We start from the raw sequence: 10,346 nt of genomic DNA on the forward strand, positions 1-10,346 counted from the left end.
TCTACTGTAGGAGTGGTTGCGTGTGTTTCCAGTTGTGCTTAAATGGAATGCCAGGAATTCGTTAAAACGGATGCTTAGGCAAGTTGGTAACTCATTTTGACCGGAACAGCGCGCACTAAGACACAGACAAGAAGAGAGACACGACACACATGAGCGCTGACTTTCATCTGGTGTTTATTGTTTGGAACAAGGCATATATACACTGTTCCAACAACACAAGGAAAACAACCATCCTTCATAGATTCATAGTCAATTCATGCATGTCACACTGAACAAGGACGATAACAACATTATCATTTTCGCTTCACTAAAAATGCCAATTCTTTTGAACTGATCGATAATGAGGGGCTACTGACGCGTGCGTCTTTAGACCAGGCGATGTGCGCTGCTTCGATTATCTTGCGTGTTAATTGGTCACTGTGTTTACTTAAAATTTGTGTGCTAGTGAAGTCAGGGTGGCAAGTTTTGTTTTCACAGTCTCTACAATGAATCCCGAGATGCCCTTTTACTGTGTTATGCACGTTATTATTGTGCTCCTTCAGGCGTTCATTGAGGCATCTCCCCGTCTGACCCACATACAGCTTGCCGCATGACAAGGGAATGGCATACACTACACCTTCTTCACATGACACGAATCGATTTTCATGCTTGATGTCGCAATCTCTGGGAACGAAATGAGTATTAACCATTTTGCACATCTTCCCAAGCTTATCTGGAGCCGAAAATATAACCTTAACTCGTGCTCTATTCGCTATCTTTTTTAGTCTGTGGGAGAAATGATGAATGTAAGGTACAACAGTAATTATTTCTTTTTCCTTCCGCGTCTCTGAATCTGCCTGCTTCCCTTTTCCATTTTTGCCCAAGCTACTGAGAATAGATTCGGACACTGATACTAGTAGCTGCTTGGGATAACCAGCCTTAACGAGCCGATCGGTTTGGAGAAGGAAACACCAATAAACACCAGTTGAAAGTCAGCGCTCGTGTGTGTCGTGTCTCTCTTCTTGTCTGTGTCTTAGTGCGCGCTGTTCCGGTCAAAACAGAATGGCAGGAATCATACTGAATATAATCAGCGTTACCTGTAATGGGATCAGACATGACTGCATGCTCAAATGACTAGTTTGGATTTTCCCCAGGTTGGATGCAAAATCAGATTGCTGCAAGCTGGATTTTGGTCTATCTCTTATCCTGAATATAGTTCCAGACTTTCAGTAATGACATTGCTAAGCATATTTCACAGCATTGCATACTTTGTCGCCACCAAGAACATAAACAGCAAAAAAAGCTTTGTTTAACCACATGGTAGCATACGCTTTCATATAATCAGTGAGCTGTACAGACATTAATATTCACGCAGCCATCTAACTGCCTGGTTTTCTCTTTTTCACCTATCTTTTAAACGTCGAAGAACTCCTAAGCAGGCAAATAGAAAAAAAGCATTGCATACATGGGGGAGTGTTGTCAAATCGGTGCCAAGCAGGTAAAACACAAAAAAGAATGCTGCAAGCATGGAGGAGATATGAAGCTCAGGAAATGGATAATGCACAGAGTAGATCGAAATAAAGTCAGAGCAGAATGTGTGTTTGACAAATGCAAGACTTCAAACAGGGCTGACATCACTTCAATGGCAGAATGCATTGAGGACTCATAGCTCTAGAATCTTTCATTTAAAAGAATGGGAAATGAAAGGTTCACTATGCCAGCAATTATGATCAGTATTTGGTCAAGTGACCCAACCATCTCCCAGGGCACAGGGCCCTGTAGCACCTTAAAAACTTTCATTATTTGAATGGCACGCTCCACGTGCACACACACTCGTGCAATTTCTAGCGCCTTTTCAGAATCCTCTGCTGAGGACTGGGCTTGGTCACGCAGAAAAGGTGGCTGTACAACACCAATCCCAAGCTGCCCACAAATGCCATCCAAGTTGAAACCTTTATCAACCATTACGTCATCCTTGAAACTGTCAAGCTTATTTAGCCCATCTGATTTCTCTACGCAGGCTTTGTCAGATGCCCTGCCTCCAAAACCTTTACTAATGAAAGTATTTAGGCCAGCAGGTGAAACACCGACAAGCACCTTGACAGTGTGCGTCCCCTTGTAATATGAATAAGTCAAAATCCAGAATGAGGCACAGTGGGTTTTTTTCAACTTCCACCTCAGTACAATCCAGTACAATGCGCACTTCCGTAAATGCAGCAAAGTGCTAGGGCATATTGCTCTGCACTTCTGCTCAGTCAGGCCATGGTACGGTTGTTTCAAGCATGGCTGCCATGCTCCGCAAAGAGCTAATAAAGTTCTTGGTAGCTGTGGACATGCTTACACCAAACAATGTGGCCAGACATACAAATGGCAGGCATGTTTTCAGTCGAATGAGAACAAGCACAATGCGCTCCAGAATGAACATGCTAGTGTTCACACGGTCAATTACAGCTACTTCCTGAGAAATCAGCTCTAATGTTCTCTTTGACTGCACACCCATGAAAGCGTTCACAGAACTCTCTGTGGTCAACAGTTACACAATAGTATGTTTTTAGCAATAGTTCTGAGTCCACCTGGACACCTACTTCCAGCCTGCTGTTTTCATTTAGCACTTGCTGCATGTCTTGACTGGAGCCTTCAAGCTGCAGCAGTGCTTCTGCCATCTGCACCTCTGCTGTGTAGAGCTCCCAGTGACAGACGAGTCTGAAGCCACTTCTGGAATGCACGCTGCCACCTGCGTAAGAGACGTTTACCATCGAAGTATGAATATGACACATTGTTTTCAAAATGCCAAAAATGTTTAAATACCAACTGGGCTATCTGTATACTGCTGAACTAAGGTCATGTACTTTTCGGTTTCAGCTGGAAAACCCCAATAAGCATCTGGTGGTGAAAATTTTGAAATAAGTTCAAACTGAAAAATACCTATTTTTTGCATGTTCATGCTTTCACGCTATTCAAGCACCCGTTTTCAAAGGAAACCTTCCCATTTCCTTTCCTTCACGGTATATAAACGGGCTGGCAAGCACTGAAGACTGCACGACAAAGGGGGGGGGGGGGGGGTCGAGTCTCTATCACGCCAGCTGCCAAGAAGCACCTGCTAGCATATATTGTCGAATAATATAGCAATGTGCCATCTGCGTAAAGCTGTAATCCAGCTTCTCCTCGCTATTTGTTTCCTAACCAAGAAGACTGATTCTTAGATGATATTCCTGCCTTCTTCTTGTAAAAAGAAGTAGGAGAGCTACCGAATGAAGCCAATTGATGTGATGAGAAATACTGACTGGTAGCGTGGGGGTCGACAAGTGCAAAATGAAGGAGCTCAAGCTAGAGTTAAGCATTTACCGACAGTACACTGTGAGCGCTGTTGTCCAGACTATTTTGTTTTGGAAACTTGATAAGACTGGCCAGCATTCGCCCAAGCGGCTTCGGAAATTTTGAGATTTCTTGCGTCCAGCACTAATGTTGAGCAAGCAGTCTCAAAATTGCATGCCGTCAACACAAAGGAGTTCACTGGCATAGCTGACGACAGTCTAATAAGTATGACAGTCTAAGTATACTACAATCAACTGTAAATAGCATTTACAATAAACTTACTCTAAGACAACAGAGGGATCGTCAAAACAGGCATGTCAGATGCAAATCACCTTAAAAGGCACACTACCACTTACTATGCTAGATGAGCAGTAAAAAGTAGGACGGGATAATGGAACCCGCAGCCCTCCTCAGGTTGTGATTTTGTACCTAGGGGGTGTATGACCAGAGAATGATAAGAATGACAGCACTTACCTCATTGGAGCTATTGATGCTGTCGACTTTGCTTGGCAAGTTAGGCAGTGCTGAAGGAGGTCCCAAATGTTCTGCTGCTATACCTGCATAAAATACAAAAATATAGGTGCGAAAGTGGATCCCAAAATTTGACAACTGTGGCATCAGCTCCAATTGTAGCAGGGCAGGTAAATATTTGCATGGTGTTTAATGTCCCAAAACTGTTCAGGTTATGAGAGACACTGCAGTCGAAGGATCCAAACAGTTTAGACTGCGTACAGACTTAAAATGTGCTCTGATATCATGCAGTATACATGCACCTTGCTTTTCCCCGCCATCAAAACGTGGTTGCACGGCTGGGTTTGAACTTGAGTACTGTGATCAGTAGCTGAGCCCTCCCTTAAAATTTGATCCACCATGCAAGGTCGAATGTAGAATACGGCACAGCTAAAGAAGAAAGTGCTTCATCTTCACTGTTTCTCGTGCACTTCCAATCAATAAATGTTTGCTATGATAGTTGGATTCTTAACTCATATGTCATAATGAGCCTCTAGGTCTTTATACATGTTTGCTGAAAACAATTGGATGCTTTACTTCCTACCAAACAGTTGTGTGCCAAGGGCTGTGCAACTAACTACACAGGATAGATACTATCATTCAGGGTGGCTACAAACTGTATTCACTTGAAGGAGATAATTTTAAAGCTAGAATAAGCATAGTGATGTGGAGCTAATACACACATTGCTGTGCAATTAAGAATAAAAATAGCGTTTAGAAGAAACCAACATACTGTTTCGTTCATCTGCAGCACCTCTTGCTTACTTTGCGTCATTCTTATAGCAGAAAAAAATTGCAAAAATAGAAGTGGACATTTTATAGTCGTTGCAAATCCATTTTTAAAAAAAGGATAATCCTCACAGAGAAGCCCTGACATACCACGGCCATTCCTAGCAGATGCTCTTGCAGCACGGTCTGTTTTGGCTTGCAACCTGTAGCTGTCTTCGTGGTCATGAGTCTTCTTTGGCAGAAGCTGTGAAGTCACAGCAGTACTGAGGAGTCTACTTTTATCTGACGTCCACACCTGGGGGTCTAAACATTGCAAAATTAATTTGCCATTACATTTTCTTGCTATCTCGAGCTCCTTAATATTCAAGAATCACTGACAAACGACACAAGGAATATCGACGCTTCGAGACCGCTACAGCTTCCTCGTTCACGCTCATAAAATTTCAGTCTTTCTTGTGATGGTAATAAGTGGCCTGTGACCGAAACTCTCGCGTACACCCATCAGGTTCGCAGGGAAGCAACTGTGCAGAAGTCGTTACCGGTATCGCGCGTCAGGCTAGCATGTGCACTGTGGCCCCACAATAAATCCTACGCATACAACTGCTTTGAAAAAAAAAAAACACAACTTAATGTTTAATGCAGAGCTAGACGCTTATCAGCGTCACAGCGCGAATTCCTTGCACTACCCCTCGCACCAATACTAACACATCCGGCTTGCAGCATACACTACGCATTAACCAAATGATTGGCATTCGCCTGACGCATGCGAAATTATTTCATTGTTACCTGTGTTACTCCAGAAAAAAATCTTTTGAGGTGAAGTGTGCACTGCAGACGTTCATTGGCGGCGTCACTGGCTTTCCCATCCGTAGTTTGGCCGCCCATTCTTTCTTCTGTTGAGGATCTCGTGGGAAGGAATGTAGACTTACCTGGTTGCGGATTGCTCAGTTCGTACACTGAGGCACGCAACACATTCGTTTACTTTTGTATTTCTTTTCCATCGGCTCGGGAAGAAAGCAAAACAAAAGTTTGCCGATCGCAAAGCCACCGAGAATGCACGCATTGACTCGTCCGGCCATCCGCGAACCCTCTTCCTGGCGCTTCCCTCGCTAACCGCTAGATGGCACTACCATCTATGAACATTGCGAATTGTTGGCATGCTTATTTAGACTTTTGTTTATGCACCGGCCCGTTTGGCCGACATACTTCATTCCGCATCAGAGAAGAATAGAATAAACCACGCCGGTATCGCATTCGACGTGTTTCCTCTCATGGTTGGTGGGGCAACGTAGTTTGGGTGTCTCATCAAGTCTGTTTATTTTCGCGCACAAACCCGATAGCTTTTTTGGTGCCATGAACACCACAGGAACATCGTGCCTGCCTGCAATCTTTTTGAGACCGTGAGATACTCCATGTACGTACGGGATGACAATCGGACGCGTGATCTTCTTGGAACCTTCAGGGTAATTTTTTTCATCAGTAATTTTAGCTGTCAATGTTTCTAGGATTTTTTCCGAAATCCAGTACAGAAGGATATCAGGGTACCCGCTATTTTTTAAACTTGAAACCTGTGGGCTAAGTCCTCGCTCTACTTTATGTACGCATGCCTTCCTGATGCTCTGAATTATGCATGCGTTAGCGATGGACCGTTAATTAATTTTGAGTGTCCTGAATCATATCTTAAAGTCGCCTTCTCTCCTTTTGTCTTGTACAGCCAACACATGTGCACTACGCCCTTATAAAGTTTGAGGTGCAGAAACCTAATCACCGATTCTTCCGGCAATTCAAACGTGAATTTAAATCCTTCGAACGCCGTTTTAAACATATTAATAATCAAGTTGGGGTGGACAGTATGGCCTGCATCACCAGGAAAACACACCAAAAAATCACCAACATAATGGAAACATGCAACCACTCCGAAGGTTTCGAGCTGGTGCTTCAATGAGAATCACGGAAGCGTTCGAAATAAAATCCGTCGGGGCCGATATGTGTATCAGCAATGTATCGCTGTCGTTGTCGGCGAATTAAGTTGATCTGCTTAGATTATCGCGATGAGTGTGCCTAGCTGAATGCCTTTGTTGCCTGCGATGATTGCTTTCCTCGGGTTTCCTCGTGTCTTTATGTTTGTTTGATGAAGATCACGTTTTTGTGTATAAAATGTCTCCGTTTCTTCCATTAAAACCAGTTGTATGTTCGCGCTCCGTGGTGTTGTCTTTATTTAAGTTCTTTATGTTAGCGTGGAGAAACCGCTATGAATAACCAACTAGGTCAAATTCTCGCCATTTAATAAAAGCTAGCTCTTGGGGCAGTTTGTGTACCTTAAAATTCTAACAAAATGAGGGTAGCAGCGGAAACAAAAGACGCAAAGGACGGATGTAAAAGTGGTTAGAAGCTGCTGACATCGGAGCGAATGAAAAAATAATGAATGATGTCATACCAATATCACGTTTCCTGCAATATAAATAAAGTGGCGAAAACGCACAGTGTATGCGTTGCATTTTCCTCACCTTCAAAACTGAATAACCTATCCTTTAAAATTGGAAAAAAAGGAGAGAAGAAGAGAGCACGTAGAACAGTACAATCAAGGAAATTGAACATTGGTCGTTGCTTACCGCATTCCGCTGGCTTCTGAAAAAGTGCATATGTACAGTCTTTGTCAAAAGTGTAGAGCCCAAGGGGTCTGCTTCTGACCAACTTTGTGCAGCCTGAAATGCATTTCCAGTGTTCCTAATCTCTTGACAGTAAGAAGATTTTTTGTGCAGCCCCCTCCAATGGGCAGGGACTCCATTATTGATAAATCAGCGCCACTACACGGCACAGATGTAGACCCCTGGGCTGTACACTTTTGACAATGACAGTAGCTCAGACAGACAGGCGCCTTATTAAATGTTTGCAGGAACATCAAAACTCTATCGGAAGGGGGACCCAGAAAGATATTTATCAGTTCATTGCAGCAGGAGCAACGAGATGAAAAAAAAGGTGTCGACGTTGAGCGTGTCATTATTTTGGCCAAGGAAAACGCGCGCGCGCGCGCACACACACACACACACACACACACACACACACACACACGCACGCACGCACAAACACACACACACACACACACACACACATACACACACCAATATATATATATATATATATATATATATATATATATATATATATATATATATATATATATATATATATATATATATATATATATATATATATATATAATCTATGAAGGAAAGAAGCCATCAGTCGGCCAGGCCAAGGAAAGCATCGGGGATTATGTTTTATGTCCCTGTTTTAATTTTTACTTGGATAATCATAGAAATACGTAATGCAGTCTGCTTAGGGGAAAGATAATTAAACACAAAGGGGAAGAAAAAACAACGTGCCGATGGTGGGGACCGAACCCACGACCTCCGAATATCGCGTCCGGTGCTCTTCCAACTGAGCTACATCGGCCGCTGTTCCCCCTACTACTTCATCGCTATTAATGTTGTCTGTATACGAACCTTGACAGTGTTCGCCAGCGCCGCAATCAACCATAGCGGCGGACGTGGAACGTCCTGTGTTACCGCCAGCGTCACGTAGATCGTGATCAAGAGCGAGGGCGAAAGCTGTGCTAGAACCCTCTTACGCTACCTATGGCTTCAAGACTGCCAGAACCGTGACCCCCGTAAGCTACCAGCAGATAAATGAAGGGGAAATGAGGGTGCTCGTAATAATACATGAAGGAAAGCAGCCAACAGTCTGCGAGGCCAAGGAAAGCATTGGGGATTGTGTTTTATGTCTTTTTTTAATTTTTACTTGGATAATCACGGAAATAAGTAATGCAATCTGCTTAGGGGAAAGGTAATTAAACACAAAGTAGAAGAAAAAACAACGTGCCGATGGTGGGGACCGAGCCCACGACCTCTGAATATCGCGTCCGGTGCTCTTCCAACTGAGCTACATCGGCCGCTGTCCCCCCTGCTATTTCCTCGGGTATTAATGTTGTCTGTATACGAACCTTGAGAGCGTTCACCAGCGCCGCCCTCAACCATAGCGGCGGACGTTGAACGTCCTGTGTTACCGCCAGCGTCACGTAGAACGTGATCAAGAGCGAGGGCGAAAGCTTTGCTAGAACCCTCTTACGCTACCTATGGCTTCAAGACTGCCAGAACCGTGACCCCCGTAAGCTACAAGCAGATAAATGAAGGGGAAATGAGGGTGCTCGTAATAATACATGAAGGAAAGAAGCCAACAGTCGGCGAGGCCAAGGAAAGCATTGGGGATTATGTTTTATGTCCTTTTTTAAATTTTTACTTGGATAATCACAGAAATAAGTAATGCAGTCTGCATAGGGGAAAGATAATTAAACAACGTGCCGATGGTGGGGACCGAACCCACGACCTCCGAAAATCGCGTCCGGTGCTCTTCCAACTGAGCTACATCAGCCGCTGTCCCCCCTGCTACTTCCTCTGGTATTAACGTTGTCTGTATACGAACCTTGAGAGTGTTCACCAGCGCCGCCCTCAACCATAGCGGCGGACGTGGAACGTCCTGTGTTACCGCCAGCGTCACGTAGAACGTGATCAAGAGCGAGGGCGAAAGCTTTGCTAGAACCCTCTTACGCTACCTATGGCTTCAAGACTGCCAGAACCGAGACCCCCGTAAGCTACAAGCAGATAAATGAAGGGGAAATGAGGGTGCTCGTAATAATACATGAAGGAAAGAAGCCAACAGTCGGCGAGGCCAAGGAAAGCATTGGGGATTATGTTTTATGTCTTTTTTTTAATTTTTACTTGGATAATCACAGAAATAAGTAATGCAATCTGCTTAGGGGAAAGATAATTAAACAACGTGCCGATGATGGGGACCGAACCCACGACCTCCGAGTATCGCGTCCGGTGCTCTTCCAACTGAGCTACATCGGCCGCTGTCCCCCCTGCTACTTCCTCGGGTATTAATGTTGTCTGTATACGAAAGCTGTGCTAGAACCCTCTTACGCTACCTATGGTAGAGGGTATGGTAAGTTAGTTCGCGCTCCATGGTGTTTTGTCTTTTCTGTCGTTCAATGTGTTAGCGCGGGGAAACCAATATGAATAACCAACTAGGCCCAATTCTCGTCATTTTATCATATAGTGCCCACGCATAAAGATTATCAGTGAGAAAGTTCTTCAGGGCGCCTTCCCAAAGCTGTTCACGCAGGCTAGCAGCTGCGCTACCTCCTCCACCATAGTCATCCCACATCTTTTCTGAAAATTATCCCCTTCATCCCTGGACTGAGGAATGAATGTGCCCACGGCATGAGGTCAAATATTTGTGTCCTTTCCTATCCTGCCTAGCCAGATGGCTGCAGAGCCTCAAAAATTCGTCCGGAACCTATCTGATCCATTCCGGGTATCACTGTGCACATGGAGATATTACGCATTCGACTACCAGAAAATAAAGCTGTCTCTTTTCCGCCTTCCTAGAAGTTAAACCGGAAAGCTACATTCCGATCGCCAGTGCAGTATGTCAGGCAAGCCAATGCTAAACAGGAAAGGGAAGAAAAAAGACGGACCAAATTTCTGCACTCGAACGTTCAGCATGTATTTTTACTATCTTTCTCCGCACTTTACCGAGAGAACACATTTGGATCAGCAGTTTCCAGCGACAGCTAACATTTCCTACATTTTAAAGGGTAGAAAATACATTTCCATTTTTCTTTTTGTAGCTTGCTTTTCCCACGAAATGCGAAATTTTCTTAGACTCGACAGCACTCAAGCCTGAGAGTTAGCCAGAAGCTTTATTGGAAAATATATAGTTGTGGCCTCCGGATGGGTACCGACCTTAGA

General features: G+C 44.1%; 1 pseudogene; it reads right to left on the reverse strand.

The window, feature by feature from the left end:
• Positions 1–1,650: 1,650 nt before the first annotated feature.
• LOC146186863 (uncharacterized) lies at positions 1,651–4,579 on the reverse strand (annotated as a pseudogene).
• Between the last annotated feature and the right edge of the window lie 5,767 nt (positions 4,580–10,346).

Source organism: Amblyomma maculatum, chromosome 6 (assembly GCF_055883805.1).
Source record: "Amblyomma maculatum isolate TAMU_Amacu chromosome 6, ASM5588380v1, whole genome shotgun sequence".
Taxonomy (NCBI): Eukaryota; Metazoa; Arthropoda; class Arachnida; order Ixodida; family Ixodidae; genus Amblyomma; species Amblyomma maculatum.